The 19,157-nt window shown below is 38.1% G+C and overlaps 1 protein-coding gene across 1 annotated transcript in view; it reads right to left on the reverse strand.

The window, feature by feature from the left end:
* The window catches only part of LOC134667747 (rho guanine nucleotide exchange factor 17), a 157,770-nt gene extending 150,168 nt beyond the window's left edge, over positions 1–7,602 (reverse strand). The window contains exon 1 of the mRNA XM_063525168.1: positions 7,279–7,602. The gene's annotated coding sequence lies outside the window, so the exon portion shown is untranslated. The remainder of the gene's footprint in view (positions 1–7,278) is intronic.
* Positions 7,603–19,157: the final 11,555 nt, after the last annotated feature.

Raw genomic sequence — 19,157 nt, forward strand, 5'->3', positions numbered from 1 at the left:
TGACTGTTTTTGCGAACCGTACCTTGTCCACGTAAACTTCTAATCTACATACCTACATATTTGAATATATCTGTTTGTAGAGTTGAAACAAAGTAGAACCGGCCATTTCAACTATTTGTCACATTCCAATTGTTGTCTGGTCTGTTTACTTTTGCCGAAGCTTACGACTATGTAAAAATGTCACACACAATATTTTAGTGGGGTCAGGCGTGGCTCACTCCGCGATTTCGTCGCTTTGCTACAGGTAGCTAAAAGTACATCCGTTCCACCCCAATTTTGGGGAAAGCCATAAGCCGCGCGTGGCACTGTCGCCACCTAGCGGCCATATGCTGATCGTAACAGACGCGTTTTGTTAGAGAGTGAGTCTTCTGTGCCTAGTACTATTATTTATTCTGTGGTGGGGTTTTACTTACTTGTAGTTTCTATGAGATTTTTTTTAATGATGATGATGATGATAAACATGATGAAGTAGTAGTAGTTGTAGTAAGTAGGTACTTAAACTGCTAAAATCATAACATATTTGAGGTTTCCGAGTTGTATCTAGGATAGAGCCAAATGGAAATCCTTTCAGAAAGCTTCGTCAGATTTCATCATGTTTATCGTACATAAATACCTATTTATGTATGTTGGTATAAGTAGACATTAATAAAGGTATATATGTGTGTTTGTGTTATGTGTACCACCACGTCAAAACTAATAAAACGTTTTTGGCTACTGAGATTTTACGTGTCAAATGTCAATTCGTTTCATTTTATGACCGTCTTTGAAAGAGGCGGAGGTTTCTTTTAGGTATCGTCTTGGGTCGTCCCATTCGTTTTTCGTCAAGTTCTTAAAATTAGTCCTATTCTGCTTTCGTCACTCATTCTACATTGAAAGCCACCGATGATTGTGACGAATGTAGAATGAGTGACGAAAGCAGAATAGGACTAATTTAAGAACTTGACGAAAAACAAATGGGACGACCCAAGACGATACCTTCTTTTAGTAGTGGAGTTTTAAGTGTGTGTAAAACTCACATATAAACAACCAACTGAACATTGGACTCGATAACAATGCATTAAACCGTTACGAGGTGTTTAGATGAACAGCAATGTTATCTTATCTCACGTATAGGTATTTAATAACGTGCTTCGCTCTGCACTCGAGGTTTTTAGACGCATGCCGTTTTATGCTTCAACAAAATCAATAGCAATACAAGTGTCGGTTTTCCGTTTATAGTCGCACCAATAAAAGTCTGCAACGGATTTGATAGCCCACGCAGTGTAAGTGTTATGTATACGTCATAATTTCATAGAAGTTTGACGTTTAAAATGACACTTGCACTGCGTGGGCTATCAAAATCGCTGCAGACTTTTTACGGTCTGACTATATCTACAATCTTACACAAGATCTTAGGTTTCCGTCTCATGAAATTAATGACGTAGTTATGACGTTCGTGAGTTCAATAATGGGAACGCACACATGTAAGGTATTGGGGTTAAGTAAATGTACATTTTAGGTTGTTAGCTACAGATACATTTTTGTGTATATAAAGCCATATTTAACATATTTATATATGGATCTAAACTAAGTAACTAAATACTGGTATCTTAGGTATAAAAAGATTTTAACTTAGTTCGTGCCTTATCTGCTTCTTCCTAACTCTACACGTAAATTTATCAGCCGTTGCTGTCGATATGCGATTATTGACAGTAATTATTTTGACAGTTCTGAGGTAGTATTCCAATGCGCTCAAGAGCAATTCTCAAAAAGTTTGTACTCTTTGATCACATCTTAGATTTTTATAAAAACTGGTATGCTGGTAGAGTACTGAACATCTTCCACCACATTTCCCAAAATGTCCCAGAAAGTTTCTAAGATACATTCCTTTTTTGTTACCGAATGTGTAAGGAAATCTGGTAACAAAACAGGAAAGTTTTATAATAGCTTTCTGGGACATTTTGGGAAATATGGTGCAAGTTGTTCAGCTTCATGTACTTTACCAGCATACCAATTATTATAGATATCTAAGATGTGTGTTTTTCAGAATTGCTCTCAAGAGTTGGATAGCGGCTCAAATTACGTTTACGTCTCTCGCTCTCACAAGCAATGGGAATTGTAATCGACCTTAGAAAACTGGTCGCATCTATTAGTTTAGGACTCCCTCTTACCTAAGGCATGCGAGCAAGACGCAATATCACATCAATATAAAACATGATCAGATTTAAAGTTTGAATACCGCTCTATTTTCTATGTAGTGAAGGAGATCCCAGTACCCAATCTCTTACCGACTGCAGACGAGTAATGTTTTAAGACGAACTAATATAACGTGATCAGGGCTCAACACAAAGGTCAACATTTCTTACTTTTATGGAATGGGTTCAAAATTTGCGTCCATGTCGTTACTTAGTTCAGATCCAGACTCTAAAACTTGTACCGTAACCGTAACGCTAACTGTTCAGTGACATGATTCTTTAGCCAGAGAAGAGCGACTGCCGTATTCGAACTTCAAGATATTCACAAGAGACGACACATTCTATATCCGTTCTAGATACGTTATAGTTTAGATATCAACTAGTTCTCTTTTGCAACGCAATTCGGCCAACTAATGTCACTTTTACGTAACATATCGTTATAGTATCTTGGTGATGTCTAAAAGCTGTCTATAGATGTCTATTTCATAATCCGAATCGGGCCTCGAGTCTTGCAGGAGTTCTGCAAAACTTACAACAAAAAATAAAAAAAAAATAACGGGATTACGATATAGTGAGAGAGATGGAGCTGCTATCTATGCAACTTTGTAAACAAGTTAATTATTTAATTCAATATGTACTTACGTACGTCAAAACTCAAAACACTCTTTGTTTAGTACGTAGGTATTTTAAATTTATTTAAATTTATATTCAGTAATGACTATTAAAAAAAACACAAATCAAAATATTTCATTTATTCGAACGTTATTCTGCAACATGACACCACCGACATCATTTCATGCAAAAAAATGAACTGATATATTGCAGTAATAAAAACATAAACATGGTATTAATGGGAGGATGTGATATTAGTTTTTTTGGTGTCATAAATTAATACACTTTTGCTGTCTGTCATCTTAAATTTTGATTTTTAATACACCGCTTACGACGCTCTTCGATAAACAGAGTTTTCATAAAATAAACTAGGTACAGTCAGTAGCAGTATTTGCTAGGCGGGCGAGGTGTTCAAAATTACATTGACACGCTCTTATTCTCTTAACAATAAAGCCGCGTCAAGATCATTTTCAACACCTCACCCGCATAGCAACTTTTGCTGCTGAGGTTTCTCAGAATTCGGATAGTTTCGGTACTTATTTTATGGCTTCTCTACGTGTTGGGCCAACGCCGGCCACTCCAAGGGACGCAGCCATGCGGTATAATGAGATAGCAATATCACTTGCTCCCTCTAACGCATAAATGCGTCCATTGGAGAGGCCGGCGTTGGCCTATCGTGTAGAGCAGCCATTAGTGCTTTAATAAAACGTCTCGCTTTGCCTCATTGGTTGGAAATCAAAACAAAAATTCTAATTTTAATTAGCCCCGAGAATATTCCCTTCATGTTATCGGCAAAAAAACCGGGCAAGTGCGAGTCGGACTCGCGCACGAAGGGTTCCGTACCATAATGCAAAAAAAAAAGCAAAAAAAAAAAACGGTCACCCATCCAAGTACTGACCACTCCCGACGTTGCTTAACTTTGTTCAAAAATCACGTTTGTTGTATGGGAGCCCCATTTAAATCTGTATTTTATTCTGTTTTTAGTATTTGTTGTTATAGCGGCAACAGAAATACATCATCTGTGAAAATTTCAACTGTCTAGCTATCACGGTTCGTGAGATACAGCCTGGTGACAGACGGACGGACGGACGGACGGACAGCGAAGTCTTAGTAATAGGGTCCCGTTTTACCCTTTGGGTACGGAACCCTAAAAACGCGCACCTTATGATATCGATCATCCTTGCATTAAATCAATAATCCTGGGTGGGTTTAAAAAATGTTCAACCGTCTGTAAGTGGTCCGGGAGGATATAAATCTTTCATGGATTTATTTATAAGCTCGATATTATGTGCATCGTAAATCGTTTAGAGTTTTGTTTTCAAGAAAAACGAATTTATGGCCGTATGATCGTTTTAGCATAGTCAATATATACTTATAGGTAGCTATAGTTTGGCAAGTCATTTTCAGCCAGCAGAAAAAGGCTATGTTTAAATAAAATATAGTTAAAAATTCTATAATCGTATTAAAGCTAACCGGACACCGTATAGGCTTATAATAAATAATTAAAGCTAAAGCAGAGGACTTATCGCACACTGCGCGGGCCTATGTCGATGTATTATCAATTTATCACGTAACTAAGGCTGATTGTAAAACAAGAAAATGGTCACGGCTAGAATGAAATTCCTAGAACTTGGAGTCTTATTCTCGCAATGCAACATTTCACGAATGTATAGGTTACTCCATAAAGCAAGTACCTATATGGTTAATCTCTGTTTAATGGCTCCTCTACACGATGGGCCAACGCCGGCCACTCCAAGGGACGCAGCCATGCGGTAGAATGAGATAGCAATATCACTTGCTCCCTCTAACGCTACGTCTTACGTAGGCGAACAACGCGCGAACGCGGCGCGGCGCGGCGCGGCGAAATCAATCCTTTGATGCCCATAGAAGTGTCCTACGTAAGAGTGACATTCCATTTCCAACTGCAGCTGCAATACTGTTCATTTTACTATGGAAATTGACAGTGACAGCGACGCATTTCCATAGTAAAATGAACAGTATTGCAGCTGCAGTTGGAAATGGAATGTCACTTTAAGCGATCTCGTTGCGAACGCGGTGCGGCGCGATTTGCACGCGAATGTCAGGCGGCGCGGCGCGGCGCGGCGCGGCGGCGGCCGCTTTCGCCGCGCCGCGCCGCGCCGCGTTCGCGCGTTGTTCGCCTACGTAAGACGTAGCGTCACGCATAAATGCGTCCCTGGGAGTGGCCGGCGTTGGCCTATCGTGTAGATGAGCCATAAAGCGTCCACTCGCATCCCATCGTCAGGATATCGTATCGGCGGAAAAGTTACCTCTGCCTCTCAGCGTCTCAATATTGTTTGAATTGAGTCAAACAATTTTTCATTAAATGAAAATTAATAAAAACGTCCGGGAGCTGAGGCTGGTGGCGCGTCCAGCTCGGCCATTTATGATAAAATTGATTAAAGCGGGCCGCATGCTTATTTGCCACCAACGGAGTATTAAAAAAGTTTTGAAAGTTTGATAAACTATGATTTTTTGAACCATGTCGGAGGCAATACACGGGCCCGCATAGCCTATACTATGTATGGACACTGTTCCGTTCCAAGGGTGGCCACAGAGAATCGGGTTTACTTGCTCTGCTCAAGAGAGGACGTTACTTTCTTCTTCCAGCGGCGACTGTACAGTCAAGGAAATTTATTTATGTATACAGGTACAGTGAAGTGTAAAAATATGGGTACATACAACTTACTCAAAAATATGTCCCATATTAGTTCTTAATTCGCTGACATAAGAGCTAGCTATGGGAGTATGATGATGATGATTACACCTATATTTTTACACTTAGGGGTCATCCATTAATTACGTCACACGAATTTCTAGGTTTTTTGACCCCTCCCCCCCTCCTTGTCACACTTGGTCACATTTGGCAAACCCCTCCCCCCTAGTGTGACGTCACATTTTTTCTACGAAATCGCCAAATCGAATTAAGTAAGTACCTAAGTATAAGTATATTTTATCAAAATATTTTTGACGATATAAATATTAGTAATTTTATAACCCAACACTGCTTAGGGAAGAAAATTAAACGAATAAAAACGATTATAGTTTTAAAAACTTGTTTTTTAAATGTACAGCGAATAAAATAATATAAATAAATTTTCGGTTACTGATGAAGTTAAAGTGACGTCACAAAGTTTGTGTCTCCCCCCTCCCCCATGTCACAATATGTCACATTTTCTTGACCCCTCCCTCCCCCTATACGTGTGATGTAATTAATGGATGACCCCTTAACAGGACGTGACTGGACCTATTTGAGCCTTTTACTAGTGGCAATTAATATGAAAGCCGCTAGGGGTATTTACGTACCGTCGTGTGACTACACTACATCTACACTACATAAAAATGCCAAATAACGGCTTTCTCTGAACCAAAGGTTTCCTTTGGCAGAATTAATATTTGCGTTTCGAAGACGTATTTAAGAAGTGGAGTGGTGAAGACCCAGATTTATGATGCAGTTGGGGGAGGGGGGCGTGAAGAAGACTTTAAAAGACAGTAGTTTTGTCATATTTTTATAGGGGCCCTTTTAATCCATCCTTTGGTCCAATGGGTCCTAAAGACCAATCCTGCCAAATCTTTGGTTCACAAACGCCATATTTCATGAGCTACAACTACGATTAGAAACGGTAGGTACTCAAACCGCTGAGGTACAAGAATCTTAACGTTGATCTCCTGCATAAAGAACTTCATGAGTGTACGAACGAACTAGGTACCATCGACTAACACTGACATACCTATTCGCTAACGTCTGCGAGCTGCGTAACTTACTTTACTTTAGACATCTCGTTCGCACTAATATGCCAGTACGAACGAGATGCATAGAAAGTAAGTTACACACACGCTAGCGAATATGTCAGTGTCAGGTCAGTGTCAAGCTCGTGGTAAGGGTAACTCTAAAGGTACCTAAGAGGTAAAAGTGACATTCTATTTCCAACTGCAGCTGCAATACTGTTCATTTTCTATGGAAATTGACACTGACAGCGACGCGTTTCCATTGTAAAATGAACAGTATTGCAGCTGCAGTTGGAAATGGAATGTCACTCTAAAGGTGCCTTTGCTTTGTGATGTGATGTAAATTCAATCTCATGAACAAAAAAGGTGTAAAAATAGGTAGGTATCTTGAAATGTACCTACCGAAAATGCCCCAATTTCCTAAAAACCTCAGGCCCAGTTTTTTATCAATCTATATCAAATTGTTTATCTAAATTAACAACATAACAGTACTAACAGTGCTGCTGATAGCCAGATAAGAGAATGAAAGTGTGCAAAATCTTTCACTTCGGTGCTAACCGAAGAAAATACGTATTTGCCAATGCAATAACATTGTTGTATAAAACTTATACAGAACATGACTTACGCTCTCTCCAACGAGTGCTCTCTATAAAATATATATCACATAACATAAAGTAGGTATGCTAAAAGCACCCTCTATAATTTGCAAGACAATAATGAAAGCGTAAACGTTTAAAACACTTACCACTTTCATGACAAGACAAACGAAATGACAATGAACTTCACTTGCCGAACTAATTGGTACCGGATACCACACGATACCGGTACCGATACCAATTTCACTAACACAACACAAGATGCAAAAGTTGATGCAAAAACTGCACAAAAAAACACGGCTTCCTTTCCAGAGTTAGCGAACACTTGGACGGTCCTTTTGACGTTTGGAACTGGCTCAATGAGAGCTATTTTCATAGATGTTAAAAAGTTTAAAAGAAGAAAAAGCTGCGCTTGAGTTTGCGTGAAACGACGGGACGTCGGCTGCGGCAGCGCTCGCGCAGGCCCATCTAAAACTGATCCAACCGGTGTGAAGTTGCGCAGGCGATCGTGACCGGCCGCGATCAAGCGAGATATCGCGGCTCACTTCGTGTTGGTTGTCTTTTTGCTCTGGAGTTGAAGGGATTATACCCACCTACCCACGGATGTTGGAAATCCGATCCCGATATTACTAGGAATGATACTCGTAGGCGTAAAATCTTACTTGATTCTAATAACAGTCTAATAAGACGTTAACTTGCGGTCACCTCTGCCATTTCACGTCAATTTATATGTGTAATGTGTAGGTATGTTAGGTACATTAAGTATAATAAAGAATTACCTTACTAACCCATATCTTTCAGAGATACAACCTTGAGTAACGAAATAAGTATACTCAGGCCCAGAAATAATGTAGGATCAATTCGGCCAAAACCGTCTATGGAAAACAATCATTAGGTAAGTACCTTCCTACAGTTCCTAGATGTTTGAAAAATGTGCCCGTGTACGAAATTTTCCGCAGACGTATTATGCCACACTATCCGACATTATCATTTTATACCAAATATTATTAAAACCGACACGAATTGGTTACTGTCAAAATTATTTATACTTACTTAGGTACTTATTGAAAACTGAAATATCCAGTACTAAGCTCTTGTTACTCAATCTGTGATCAGTACGGTTACCATCAGTTTGTCACTGACATAAACGCCATCGAGAACGTAATTTACTTTCTATACATCTCGCTCGCACTCGCATATTAGTGCAAACGGGATGTATAGAAAGTAAATTACGTTCTCGACGGCGTTTATATCAGTGACAAACTGATGGTAACCGTACAGTACAGTACTAAAGTAGTTAATTACTACGTAGACTAGACGTCGTAGATTAATGGTACCAATCAAGGAAATCACTATATCATTACAAAACAAAGTCCCCCGCCGCGTCTGTCTGTTTGTGTGTTTGTATGTTCGCGAGAAACTCAAAAAGTACTGAAGGGATTTCAATGCGGTTTTCACCTATCAATACCTAGAGTGATTATTGAGAAAGATTTAAGTGTATAATTTGTTAAGGTTTTGTGTAACCCGTGCAAAGCCGGGGCAGGTCGCTAGTATTAAATAAATCCCGATCTTAAACTACAAAGCAGTTTACGAAACAAGCCTGTCGTGAAATTGACGCATTCATCATCTGCGGCTACCAATCACCGTCACAATTTAATTAAGCCCGGGATACTAAATAACGCCTGCCTTATATAGCATTCGGTATTTAACAAAGCATATTTATTACAGTACCTACTAGAACTAGAAAGGGAAGTAGTTTCCATGCATAATTTAAAATTTGGCTCTTGCAATAAGTTTCATGCTTGGCGAAAAAGAGTAGAAATTAAAAAGTGGCAACACTGTGGTGTCGTCCCGTTTTCTTATACAGGATGATTCAGGAGACGTGACCAGGACTAACGCTGCGCATTTCGTAAATTATAACCAACTGTTTCGTATCAGTATTAGTGAATGTTAACGTTAATTTTCTAGTCGTGTTGAAAAAAAGTAATTAATTTATGTACGACATGCATGGTCACCCTAAAATTAGAATACTAAACTACCGATATTCCGTGTCAAATTCCGTGTCATCACTGTCATCACGGTCTGGTTACTTTAGAAAACTCGTATCTCACTCAAGTTTGACAGTTTATTTGCTTCGTAATCAAAATGCTGTCATTACGGTTAAAGAGGTTTTATGTTTATTAATTAGGTCTTAAAGGGTGACCATGATTGTAGAGAATTAAATTTGCAATCACCAAAAAGTTAAAAATAGGAGAAAGTGTGGTTGTTTCACCTAAATACGACGGTGATCGATCAATTATCAATCAGTTACTGAGTGTGCAGCCTTAGTCCTACTCACGTCTCATGAATCATCCTGTATAGATTGGTTTGAAAGGGACGACACTACAATGTTGCCACTTTTTAATTTTTACTCTTTTTTGCCAAGCTAAGATTATTTTTAATTTGTCACATTGAGTGTCTAAAGTGACATCTTATAAGCATTACCTATTCGAATCGGGCCGAAAGTAGTTTGTCCTAAAATTAACCCCTTCAGACATTAGTATAGGTACCTAAATATGCAACATTGATACTTTTATCAACATTTGCGGTTAATGTTTGATAACACTGCAATATAACAATGTCAATATCTGATAGCACGATAGCGAATAACCATGGAAAACTCTTATGCCTCTTACATTCGCATCAAATTGAACCTTAAATGTATCAGCCACGGAATATATTGTTGAAGGGCTAGGGAGAGTATGATACGAGGTTGAGGAAATGTGTTTTAGATAACAATGGGTTTTTTGAACTAAGAAAGTTGAAGGTGAAGATGCTATAGTCGGACCAAGAAAAGTCTGCAGCGGATTTGATAGCCCACGCAGTGCAAGTGTCATTTATACGTCATAATTTCATAGAAGTTTGACGTTTAAAATAACACGTGCACGTGCACTGCGTGTGGGCTATCAAACCCGCTGCAGACTTTTCATGGACTGACTCTATGACCAATATCAATATGAATATAGTATCTTAGACACCACTAACCGTACCATAATGCATATTTCATCAAACAAAAACGTCACTTTTGACACTGACACATCTAAACCATATCGTTTCTAGATCTATTAATTGACGTCTTAAATTTCGAATCCGGCAGTAAGTTTTTTTATGACAATATAAAATATTTTTTTCCATTCCAACAATTACGATCGTATAAAATATTATGATTCTTATTATGAGTTATGATTATGACTCCCATAATTTTAAATATCTCGGTTATTAGTATGTTCTGACTAGGGTTGCCAGATGGTCGGGATTTGGCGGGATTCTCCCGATTTTTAGCATGTGTTCCCGATTCCCGACAAAGTATAAACTGTCCCGAAAAACAGCTTCACGTTATAAAACAATAATTTCAAGTTCCGAACTGTCGTCGAGCTGACGTAGTGCCAATAATGTAAAATATCGTTGTGTTTAATACAATTACTTTAATTTGAATGTATTTTTTTTCCCGACTTAAGTCCCAAAATCCCGAAAAATTGATATTGTTTCCCGATAATAGCGGCTTTCGATCTGGCAACCCTAGTTCTGACCCACATCTCCGTTGCAGTTCCAGTTTCCATGACAAATCGGACACCTACCGTGAATTCGCGAGATGACAGTCAACGAAATAACTCAAATAATACAAAAAACCGGGCAAGTGCGAGTCGGACTCGCGCACGAAGGGTTCCGTACCATAATGAAAAAAAAAACCGAAAAAATTTTAAAAAAAAAACGGTCACTCATCCAAGTATTGACCACGCCCGACGTTGCTTAACTTTGGTCAAAAATCACGTTTGTTGTATGGGAGCCCCATTTAAATCTTTATTTTATTCTGTTTTTAGTATTTGTTGTTATAGCGGCAACAGAAATACATCATCTGTGAAAATTTCAACTGTCTAGCTATCACGGTTCGTGAGATACAGCCTGGTTACAGACAGACGGACGGACGGACAGACGGACAGCGAAGTCTTAGTAATAGGGTCCCGTTTTACCTTTTGGGTACGAAACCCGAAATGTTACCATTAACATTAACTGTATCGACTAGTAGAATAAAATCGCGAGTTTTTATTTTTTGGAATTTTTAGTCGGTTCGAGTCCCGGGCGAGGCAAGCGAGTTTTAGAAAATCTTTGAATGCAGTTTTGTTTCTTTTTAAAAATAAAGGAATGTCTCCTTTAAGTAAAATGAGCTAACTTAAAGATTTAAGGTAGTTTCCCTCCAGGGCCCGACTTATCTTTCCACCCTGTATAGTACAGTCAACTGACCTGACCTCCTTTGCATACTTATTTTAATAAGGAGCTATAAGGTCAGCATTTGTTTAGTGCCGTTGACTGATGTACAAAGATTTGCTTAGTTTGGGGTGGTTCAACATAGCCCAGGTTGAACGGAGTAAGATCATCTTCGCATTATGTACGTACTTAGGTACCTACTTATCTATGATGTTGTAATTTACTGAGTTGTTATTCCGGCTGAATATTTATAACCATCGTAAATCTTTTCCGTCTATTACCGGTTAGATTACCGACTATCGAATTCGATAATTACCTGAATGAGCAAAAGGAAAAAATAACATAGCATAATCGTAAAGTCTCATTAAGTTGTAACTGTACCAAAGTCGACATTGAGCGGAAGCGATAATCGAATACCAGTCAATAATTCAGTGACAAAACTGTTTCTGTACCAGTTCAGTTATCCTGATTGGATTCGGTCCAATCTGTTATTGCTTTTTACGTGGCTGGCGCTCGACCGTATTTTGCATAACACCGGTCTAATCTCTCTTCCTAGGAAACAAAAGATTGGGCGTTGAAGTTGGAGCCATTAATTTACGCCAGTGACCGGACAACCCTTTCCGCGATAAAAGCCTTTCAATGGGCGTCCCTGGCTAACACATTGTAAAGGCTTTCCCATTTGAACTGCAAGCCCATTCATTTGACTAGCCCTTACCGAAAAGCTAAGCCAAAAATAAGGCTTAGCCCTTTGCAATTGCTTACCGCTAGCCTATACGCCTTGCATTCCCTTATTAAGGGTTACCCTTATCATTAAGCGCTTTTTATAAAGCTTTCCCTTTAGTATTGTCGTAGTTCAGCCTTGCGTGAAAGTTACGCATAACAACCGTAAATGAGATAAAATAGTAATTTGTTTCACTCGTATTATCTAGACACGCGGCAGCGTGTCAAGCCAAGTTCAAGCAAAGGAACTGGCTAGCCAGCGCCAAGTGTAATATTACACGAACCACTTGGTGCCACTTTTGACCCTTCTATAACTCAAAACATCTTTAACGTAAACACATAAAACTACGTGTGTTTAATTATATCCATAAGGACATCTAGAAGCCCAAATTTCATGAAGCTAGCTCAAACGGTTATAAAGATATGAAGGTCAAAAAGTCGTAAATTTTAAGACTGACTGACATACCTATAGTACCTAAACCTAACCTACTTCCAGATGACCTAGAAGGATGAAATTTGGAATCCAGCTCAGTTATTGTGTGAAAGCGTAGGAAAAAATCTAAAAATTAAAAAAAGTTATAAAATAGGGGGGGGTCCCCATACAAAAAAACCATTTTTTATTGTGACTGACATATAAGTACCTAAACCTAACCTACTTCCAGATGACCTAGAAGGATGAAATTTGGAATCCAGCTCAGTTATGGTGTGAAAGCGTAGGAAAAAATCTAAAAATTAAAAAAAGTTATAAAATAGGGGGGGTCCCCATACAAAAAAACCATTTTTTATTGTGACTGACATATAAGTACCTAAACCTAACCTACTTCCAGATGACCTAGAAGGATGAAATTTGGAATCCAGCTCGGTTATTGTGTGTAAGCGTAGGAAAAAATCTAAAAACAAAAAAAAGTTAATAAATAGGGGGGGTTCCCATACAAATTTCTTTTTTATTGTGACTGGCATATAGTACCTAAACCTAACCTACTAGCTTCCAGATGACCTAGAAGGATGAAATTTGGTATCCAGCTCGGTAATTGTGTGTAAGCGTAGGAAAAAATCTAAAAATAAAAAAGTTAAAAAATAGGGGGGGTCCCCATACAAAAAACCTGTAATACGCGCTAAACAACCGGCCAACGGTGTGTCGTTGGCGGCGCGCGGCACCACATAATTAATACAAAGAACAGAAGTAAAAAACATGCAGCGGAAACACAAGAAAAAACATTAAATCTCAATACCTGCCTAGTTTTCTTTACAAAAAGTATTGATATCCCATCAAAAACATAAATGTAAAAAAGGAGAGCCAAGTTCAATACAAAAATTATGCTTGGCTGTGGGGTTCGCCGCAAAAAGAATGGAGATTTAAATGAGTGCCAAGTTCTATGCAAAATCCAAATATGTATTTATAGGAACAAAATAACATTATAAACAAGTATTAAACTCTATTTCTTTGCTTTATTGGATACCTATAACAATTGCTGTTATTTAAAAAAAATGTGAGATCTTAAAGTAGGTTAGATTTGGCTTGGCCAGTTTTTATCAGAATTACAAAATATATATGTTGAATAACTTTATAAAATGACTGATGTAATGAAAACTGGCCAAGTCAAATCTAACCTGCTTTAAGATCTCGCATTTTTTTTAAATAACAGCAATTGTTATAGGTATCCAATAAAGCAAAGAAATAGAGTTTAATACTTGTTTATAATGTTATTTTGTTCCTATAAATACATATTTGGATTTTGCATAGAACTTGGCACTCATTTAAATCTCCATTCTTTTTGCGGCGAACCCCACAGCCAAGCATAATTTTTGTATTGAACTTGGCTCTCCTTTTTTACATTTATGTTTTTGATGGGATACGAAATTACCCGTTTCGCCTACGCATCATCTCGCCTCAACGGTGAGTGCCCGTGTACAAGCCCCTTAAAATAATACACTTAAATTTTATTGCAAATCCAAGAGAGTGTAGGATGTTTGTGAGTAAGAAGTGCTTATATAGGTATATACCTACATATATTATAAATATTATGATGCTTAAATTATTATAGATAGTAAGTAATTGTTTGAGCAATTTGCATACTATGACCATCTACTAATTATGTCAAATTTATTTTCGGACTACTCGTACCGTACCTACTGCTACCCTGCCCTTTTAATATTTATTGTTATCTTTTTTTTACTATAAGTAATAAGAAAACAGTGAGAGTACTCTTTAAAGACTCTCTTCCCCTTAAACAGATACACGTCACTTTTAGACGACTCCTAACACTATAGTAGATTGTATAATAAGGGCATAAAGTGACCCATTTTTAACCGAGGCAATTCTGGTCTGAGCGAAGCGAAGACCAAAATAGTAGACGAGGGTAAAAATGGACATTTATGCCCTTGTTGTACACTCTTCTTTTCACTTCGATTGCGAGGAAAATAAAACACATTCTCACGGCAATTTAAACCACGAAATTGTCGTAAAGCGAAAGAACATAATACATAACCAATTCCCGCCAACTAACTTTTTAATTTTTTTTTAATTTTCAACATGTGATCAGAGTTTCAGACGCTTGGTTTTCTGCCAAGTCAAACATTTCGGAGCATTTTTGAACGATAATCGACTGCTATTTTATGTGATTTGCTAAATTTAATGACAGAAAATACGGATATCTAATAAATTGTAGCAAAAATAAAATAATACAACAAGTTTTGTCATCTACACAATTTTATTGCTCAGTAAAATTGTGCAATATGTTTTACTGTTTGGCTGTTGAGACCGATTACCTTAGTCTTAGAAGAAAATTTTACTTTTATGCTCTAGAGCATAAAATGCGATTTTATGTCGTCTACGCACGACATCAAGGTGCACTTTTAGAGCATGAGAAGTGAAAAACAATTTTTAGTGACGAGTAAAACTGATCATGGGTCGGATAAATACTGTCTATCCTTCATATCAGGGCCCACAGTTATACCTAATTATAATTTAACTGGCTGGCTTTATAAGGCCCACTTGCACCATCTCACTAACCCGGGGTTAAGCGGTTAAACCGTTAACCTAGTGTCAAATTGTACTGGTAACCATGGTAACTCTAGGTTTAACCGGTTAACCTCGGGTTAGTAGAATGGTGCAAGTGGGCCTTACAAAGTTAACTTTTCTGCACTCCGTGGCTCCACGGTCTCTAAGAACGCCTAGTCATTGTTATTGGAACGTTTGTTTTGCTTAACGCCTTGTTTAAGTCCATTGATGAATCGTGGATTAACAGGCCAAACATTCATATTGGATGCGCGAGCGCAACACATCTTATTTTCGGACGATCCAGTGTAAAACTAGAGTCCCATCGATTTTAAAGTAATTTTACGGTTTGCCTGACCTGATGATCACGCGCCATGTTGCGGAATTTCACTGGAACTAATTTCTTCATACTATACCTATATGAACTGTCAACCTATACATAAGAAATACAGCGCCTTCTTGGAAATGATCATAATTATAGGTCAGGCTTTACGGTGTAGGTACATTTTCAATATTTTCAATAATGTTAATATCCAGAAAGGAAAATGAGGACTACGTTTGTATGAAAAAGGTCCTCCACTTTCGTCTTAACCCGCGCTCGGTAAGTGAATGGAATGATCCCTGATGCCAATCAAATTCGTGTTATGTGTTGTATCGATCGATGTTCACAGACCGATAACTGCCATACCTATTGAATTTCTATGAATTGACGGACGGGTTGAATCTTTTTGAACTGTAAACAGCCGTATTATGTTTTACTAGCTTTTGCCTGTGACTTAGTTCGCATAGAATAACATAATCGCTCTCCCATACAACTTCAAGGCCCTTTTCATTCCCATAGGGGATAATTTTCTAGATAATTAGATTAGTTAGGTATCCTAATGTCAACTCACATTGACATCCTACCTGTGTGTTGTGTTCTCTGTAATCCTATAGTTGGCCTTAGGAACAATAATTGCAGTCGTTGTATCCTATAGTCCGTGTTCTTTAGTCCTCGTTGTATCCTAAAGTCGTTTGCCTTAGTTAAGCCAAAGCCTGAACCTAGCTTAGCTGTAACTTTATTTCACTTTTCACTTTCTTTGTTTCTTTAGAAAGTGTATCTGTACTATTTTTAAGTCATTTCGCTTTTACTTGACGCGGTGGGCAAAGTTATGTTGAAGGGCAAAATTTTAAAGTACAGTAATGAATATTTTTTGAATAAGTGAATATGGTCAGAATTGCGCATGCGCATGTGTCAAAGCTGGGACGACTACGCTAACTAAGAGTAAGTACTTATTTACATTTAACGTGTATAAGTACATCTAGGTATAGGTACAATATTAGTTGGGCAATGGGCCTTAATAGTTCCTGTGCACAACTTTTTCACAAACTTAAAATCATCTTACTATATCGATTAGTAACTTCTACCTCTAAGTACAGTCTGTACACTCGTTATACTGGACTTTCTAACTGTTAACTATTTTATGCAGTCACGATTAGTTCCATTATATGCTAATTTATTAAAATCTGCTGATGCCGATTAGACCTCAAGAGCATTTAAGCCATCATCTTTACAAAAGCATTCGACAAACGTATGTTGCACCCAATTAAGAAGTTTAAATTGTTTTAATTTACCCTGACACCTTTAACTATATTAATTACTTACTTAGATCTTTTTTTTAGCCCATGATCGCGGATATTATGTTTTTTAATTTCAAAGTTCTGTAAGTTTAAAGCAAATAATTTTTAAGAAAAAAAAACCGACTTCCATGGGGGCCGATGAAAGATTATTGTAGATGGTACACTATGTAGAAAAGGAGGTAAAACCACCCACTTTTCTACTAGCATTTCGCTTCTGTATAATGGCTCCTCTACAGGATGGGCCAACGCCGGCCACTCCAAGGGACGCAGCCATGCGGTAGAATGAGATCGCAATATCACTTGCTCCCTCTGACGCATAAATGCGTCCCTTGGAGTGGCCGGCGTTGGCCCATCGTGAAGAGGAGCCATGAGGGTCGTAGTTCTAGCCTAACCTAACCCACTCCTCAGATAGCAGTTCGGTTCTGTGCGGATCGCAGTTCGAACCTAATCAAACCCACTTTTCAAGTAACATTTCGTTTCTGTAAGGCTCGCAGTTCTAACCTAACCTAATTCTTGTTCGGTTCCGTGAGGATCGCAGTTCAAACCTAACCTAACCCACTTAATGGCGCATGCCGTGCGTTGTACGGGGGTTTAAGCGGGAGGGGCTAGTAAGATTGGCATCATCGTACTTTATACCTACACTAATTTTATGGTAGGTAATCATAGTTGTTTATTTAGTTAAGGTATCATAGTGGTTTTCTGGGTCAAGGTCCGGGTCCGAGTCCGGGTCCGAGTCCGGGTCCGAATCCTGATCCGAGTCCAGGTCCGGGTCCGAACCGGATCCGGGTATGAGTCCGAGTCCGGGTCCCAGTCCAAGTCAACATCGAAATTCGTAATCACCAAACGTGTACCATGCGTCATTGAAGAGTTCTGTTCTGGTCATCATCAGCAGTTCCACTTCATCAAATGCGACAGTTTTTAATGTAAATGCTTGATTTTATGATATTTGAGGAGTTCCCTCGATTCCTTATGGATCCCATCATCAGAACTCGAGCTTGACAAAAATGTGGCTTAAAAACTTAACTTGCTTAACAAACATAACGACGAGGACAAATCGCCAACCGTGAACTATGCGTCGTTGAAGAGTTCTGTTCTGATCATCATCAGCAGTTCCACTTCATCAAATGCAACAGTTTTTAATGAAAATGCTTGATTTTCTGATGTAAATACAAAAATATCTATACGCATGCCTTTAAGATTTGAGGAGTTTCCTTGATTCCTCATGGATCCCATCATCAGAACTCGAGCTTGACAAAAATGTGGCTTAAAAACTTAACTTGCTTAACAAACATAACGAAGAGGACAAATCGCCAACCGTGAACTATGCGTCGTTAAAGAGTTCCGTTCTGATCATCATCAGCAGTTCCACTTCATCAAATGTCACTTTTTTGGGTGTATATGCTTGATTTGTTGATAAAAACCCAAAAATCACTATATGTATGCCTTTAAGATTTGAGGAGTTCCCTCGATTCCTCATGGATCCCATCATCAGAACTGGGTTTTGACAAAAACGGGACCAATCTGTATGCATATACATTCAATTAAAACAAGAATTTTCAAAATCGATCTAGTAATGACGGAGATATGGAGTAACAAACATAAAAAAAAATAAAAAATAAAATAAAAAAAAACATACAACCGAATTGATAACCTCCTTCTTTGAGATTTGGAAGTCGGTTAAAAAAGTAAGTTCGATCAAAAATAAAATTTCGCACTTTTGGAAGCACTTTTCAATATTTTAAGCCGTTGTGCAAAAAATATTAAGTAAGTACTTCTATCTATAGTTCGTTTTTTTTAGCATTAGAAAGAACTCCGCAGAAGCAAGCGTGCAGTTTTTATCAGGCTCGTTAATTGTTAATAATTATTGAATTATCTAATGTAGCATGGTCAATACATATAATTTACTTCAAATTGTTACCGCTAAAAGTGCCAGATTTAGAACCACTAGCGAATTTCTGCGAAGTTCTTTCTAATGCTAAAAAAAACGGACTATAGTACACACTTTTATGGTGCTGCGTTTCAGACCCATGATCGTGATTTTTTTTTCTATCGATCGTAAGTCAAGAAATTACGTTTCGAATCGATGAAGTTACTCAAAGGCCTCTTCTTAGATTGCTAATAGAATTTTCGGCAACCGTATTGTGTATTTTGTATGTGAAAAAAGCGCTACCATTTTTTTAAATAAAACCGGCCAAGTGTGAGTCGGACTCGCGTTCCAAGGGTTCCGTACATGACCCAATTTTTAACAAAGTATTTTTTATATGTGAAACGCCAGTGAATTGCCTTTAAAAAACCCGTAGGGGTCGGATCAAAAATTTAGTAATTATAATAGCACAGAATAAAACTAATAGTAGTCCGACTCACGCTTGACTGCATATTTCTACTATAACTGGTCAAGCAAATCTTGTCAGTAAAAAAAGGCGCCAAAGTCAAATTTTCTATGAG

Source organism: Cydia fagiglandana, chromosome 1 (assembly GCF_963556715.1).
Source record: "Cydia fagiglandana chromosome 1, ilCydFagi1.1, whole genome shotgun sequence".
NCBI classification, from domain to species: domain Eukaryota; kingdom Metazoa; phylum Arthropoda; class Insecta; order Lepidoptera; family Tortricidae; genus Cydia; species Cydia fagiglandana.